Source organism: Mesoplodon densirostris, chromosome 14 (genome assembly GCF_025265405.1).
Source record: "Mesoplodon densirostris isolate mMesDen1 chromosome 14, mMesDen1 primary haplotype, whole genome shotgun sequence".
NCBI lineage: Eukaryota > Metazoa > Chordata > Mammalia > Artiodactyla > Ziphiidae > Mesoplodon > Mesoplodon densirostris.
In genome coordinates, this window is record NC_082674.1 from 6,856,908 (window position 1) to 6,861,796 (window position 4,889).

A 4,889-nucleotide genomic window follows, 5' to 3' on the forward strand; every position below is an offset into this window, starting at 1 on the left:
GAGATTTAAAGAAATCAGGTGAGGTGTCCAAGACCACACAGCTAGTGAGCTGCGTTCAGTGAATTGACCAAAGCAGGAACGAACGACTCCAACGATGAAGTTCATGACCAACAGAGCTGCCGCCCAGAGCACTCTTCCCTGGCACAAAATGAGTATGAAATTACTAACTATTCTCCATGGATACTGAGCCTACAATGAATGGGAGTTTCAGGAGGCTGGGAGTTGAGGTGATATCAAGGGCATCCCCGAATCTCTGCCGTGGACTCCCCAGACCGGACTGGCTCTTAAGGACCTAAATGTGCGGAGACACTGCACCCACTGGGAATGGCAGGCCCACTCTGCCCTTACAGCCAAGGAGCTGCCAGGGCTCGGGGCTGACCGGGCTTCAGCACCAGCCGGGAGGGGATCCTGGGGACCCCTGGTCCACCTTGTCGGCCGCTCCTGCAGCTCTGCTGATGGCTCACCTCGGAGATGAGAGGGGTTCCTCAGTCATCTGTGCTGTGACTATCTGAGAACCTGTCAAGCTAAGCCCCTCCTTGGGAAGAGCAGGCTGGGATGGGTTCTGCCTGTAAAGAACAGGCGTTGTCACTGAGGCACAGCTCTGGGGACCACTTGCCCATCTCTGGGGCAGTGCCCCCCTGGACACTGAGGTCCAGCTCAGCAGCTCTGGGTTCTATGAGGGCCTGGACAGGGCCAACTGCCTCTCCCAGTAGTACAACCCCATCGGTGGGCAGCCCACGGCAGGAGGAGGGGGAAGGATTTGACTTGGATTGACTAGTGATTTGGGGGTGGTGAACTTGACCTCTCTCAAGTCAAGTAGATAAAAATCCCAAGGGCCAGTGATAATTCTAACCCTGGTTTCCAACTTACAGGTGGTGGGATTTAGGGCAACATAATTAAACTCCCTGTGCCTCACTTTTCTCACCTGTGCAATGGAAACAGTAGCGTCTACTTTACCGCAGTTGGCTGTGGGATGAAATGGATTATATTTGTTAAGAGCCTGGACCAACAGGTGGGAAATACGCAGTGAATATAAACAGTGATTATTCTGACAGCAGTTCGGGTGGGAAAGGGCCAAGTCAGCCAAAGGAAGGGAACTAACGTTTGTCTCTTCAGCAGATACTTATCAAGCACCCAGAGGTCAGGCCATGTTCAAAGTCGTGCCAAAAACAGAGCTTGTACTCCAGAGAGGGAATTAGGTACGGGCCCTGGGGGCGATGCGCGCTCTGAAGGAGAGGGATGCGGCCCTAGGACAGGACCTGACTCGGGCTCCGTGAAGAGGGGGTCGGGCTGGGCTCATCTCTCATTCCCCAGACACCACGCCAGGCACGTCCACATTCATTACTTCCGGGAATCATCTCGGCAATCCTCTGAGGTGAGTCTCCTTGAAACCTATTGTACAGCTAAAGAAATGGTGGCTCAGAGAGGTCGAGCGACTTGCTCAGGATCACACAGCCAGCTGGGGACAGCATTCGGAGGGTCAGTCCCAAGACCGTCTGCATGGAGCTCGGTCCACGCCTGCCCATTGCTCCTCTCTGTGCTGACCTTGAGAATGTGTGCCCTGCGAAGGCCACCATCAGTCTCCTCCTCCAGAGGGGACAGACTCCGGTGGCCAGTGGGGCAAACTGCTTTTCTGTGCCCCAGCAGCTGACCCCGGGTGTGGCCCTGGCAGCCCTGGGAGGGGCCGTGAGGAGGGCCATGTGGCTCGGGCCCAGAGAAGAGCCAGCGATGGGCTCTGTCATTCAGCCTAGGTCCTCGGGCTGAGAGGAGAACTGCTACAGGGCCTCGAGAAGGAAGACAAGTCAGCGTTCACAGTGGACCTCCTGTGCCCCAATGCCGTCTGAAAAAAGATGTCAAAACTAAGAGAGGGGCTTCCCTGGTGGCGCAGTGGTTGAGAGTCCGCCTGCCGATGCAGGGGAGGCGGGTTCGTGCCCCGGTCCGGGAAGATCCCACATGCTGCGGAGCAGCTGGGCCCGTGAGCCATGGCCGCTGGGCCTGCGGGTCCGGAGCCTGTGCTCCGCAATGGGAGAGGCCACAACAGTGAGAGACCCGCGTACCGCAAAAAAAAAAAAAAAAAATTACACTTCACAGCAGGCTTGAAGGCATGATGTTTAGAACTAACTGTCCCTTTTTTTGGTCCTAAATCGTGAGAGAAAATTCTACCATAAATGGCTATAGCTTTGGAGTGGGTTTCATCCATTATTCATGCCTTGAGTCTCAGAGTGCAGGGACCAGGTACAGCCCTGTTCAAGGAGGCCCTAGAGGACGTCTCTATGGGGTCCCCCCATCCTGAGGCCAGTGCCCCAAGGCTGGGGAGAGGAAGATAGAAGAAGGAAAGTCTCTTCTCAAATCACCTCATTGTCCTGGAGGCCTGACCAGAACAGGGAGGGTTCTAACGACAAATAGCTCAACGGCTTTCACTCACTTGTAAACAAGAACAACCTTTAGCCAAGTTTTACCGACCAGGATAGGGTGTCTTTTCCTGGCACGACTGAACCCCCAAAAAGTCAGTGTGATCTGGCTTCTCCTTTGCAAGGGAGGGTGAGTTAGTGACAGTCTCTCTGGAGGGCCTCTCACAAATGGCCTGGCCCCGACTTTTCTCAAGCCCCAAATGCCGCGATTAAATGCAGAGCTTTGGGCTTCCCTGGTGGCACAGTTGTTGAGAGTCTGCCTGCTGATGCAGGGGACACGGGTCCGTGCCCCGGTCTGGGAAGATCCCACATGCCGTGGAGCAGCTAGGCCTGTGAGCCATGGCCGCTGAGCCTGTGTGTCCAGAGCCTGTGCTCCGCAACGGGAGAGGCCACAACAGTGAGAGGCCTGCGTACCACAAAAAAAAAAAAAAAAAAATGCAGAGTTTTAATGAATCCTGCAGCAGCGTTTATATACATGATGTAACTGAATCCCATGAGGTGGATGCCTATGTCTGCTTATAGAAAAGGAGCCTCAGAGATGGTGGACACACTCATCTACATCACCTGGGGGTCAGAGCAAGGGTCTCTCTGACCCCGAAGCCCTGACTCTTTCCCCAGCACAAGGTCTTCAGCAAGGTGGCCCAGGCCCTGTTCCACCAGGTACTGTAAGAGCCGGCCAGGGACAGCAACTCCATCCCCTCCTGCTGGGGCTTTTGCAATTTCATGACTCCATCAGTGGTAAAAGTGTGTTTTAATGAATGGGCTTTCAACAGCAATTCATCAGTTAAAAATTGCATTTGATCGATTTTCCCATGAGGTTTGGCTCCAACCACTTCTTGGAATGAGCGGCCAGAGAGCCAGCTGTGTTCTCCGAGCCTCATCCGTCTCTATCTCACTGGCTTTTGTCATGTCTACGGCTGGAGTAGAATAAATCTATTTAAGGCTAGGAAGAAGAGGTAACTTTTACTTCCTTAAATCATGCTCTTTTGTAGGTCATTTTTTATTTTTATTTTTTTATTTTTTTATTTTATTATTATTTTTTTTTTTTGCGATACACGGGCCTCTCACTGTTGTGGCCTCTCCCGTTGCGGAGCACAGGCTCCGGACGCACAGGCTCAGCAGCCATGGCTCACGGGCCTAGCCACTCCGCGGCATGTGGGATCTTCCCAGACCGGGGCACGAACCCGTGTCTCCTGCATCGGCAGGCGGACTCTCAACCACTGCGCCACCAGGGAAGCCCCTGTAGGTCATTTTTTAAATCAACAAATCAAACGCTTTAAAATTTTAAAATAAAACAAGTTCATTTGAATAGGCTCCAACTGTGCAATGCCTTGTTTTTTGTTGGTTTTTTTTTTTTGCAGTATACAGGTCTCTCACTGCTGTGGCCTCTCCCGTTGCAGAGCGCAGGCTCCAGACGCGCAGGCTCAGTGGCCATGGCTCACGGGCCCAGCCGCTCTGCAGCATGTGGGATCTTCCCGGACCAGGGCACGAACCTGCGTCCCCTGCATCAGCAGGCGGACTCTCAACCACTGTGCCACCAGGGAAGCCCTGCAATGCCTTGTTATAAAGAGTTAGGAGTTCTACACATGATGAATCACATGTGGGGCAAGAATGGCAGGATAGAAATAAGTCAGCAGCACATGCAGTGTCAGCTGGAACCCAGGGGCTGGTGAAGAGCCAGGAACTTCTCCCAGATGCTAGACTAAGTAAAGTGGTCCCAGGGCACACAGGTTTCTGCTGGGAAGTTAATTTCGTTCTGAGCACTGAGTCCTTTCCTCCTCCTGGACTACTGTTGACAATTGTCTTCTCTTCTGGGCTAGTATCTTATGACAGGGCTTGAGAAAGGCCCACCCAAGAACCATTCTTCCTTATTTAATTAAACCCACATTCAATTCAAGGAAGCAACATGTCTTGCTAAAAAGCTAACTTTCCTAGTCATTCTGAAATGATGTGTGGTCCTGTGACACAGTTCTGTCAAAGGAGAGTCAGTGAAAGGTGTTGGACAAGGCTTCTATGCCCCTCCTGCCTTTTAACCTTCCCCTCTGTCTTTCTGGAATAGAGACATGACGGCTGGAGCTCCAGCAGCCAGCCTGGGACCACAGGGCCACAAACCCCTGCCAAGGATTGCTGTAAGGAAGGATAGAGGGAACCCTGGTCTCTGAGGAACTGCCATATCAGTTTTGGACTGCCCTCCACTGGACTTCTTTTGCATAAGAGAAACATACATTCCCTGTCTTCTGTAAGCTACTGTTATTTGTATTATCTGTTAATTGCAGCCAAATTCAGTCTCAAGAAGTGAGAAGGGAGTAGTCATAGTACTTTAAGGAGGCATCAAGATAATCACAGCATATAAAATGGTTGTCAAGAAATAACCCATACAGTACCCAGTGTGGAATAAAATCTATGGAACTATTCATTCCTTGAGGCCCACTGAGGCTGGGCTCCTATTCCACCCTCATCGCTGTGAGGATGGAGTGG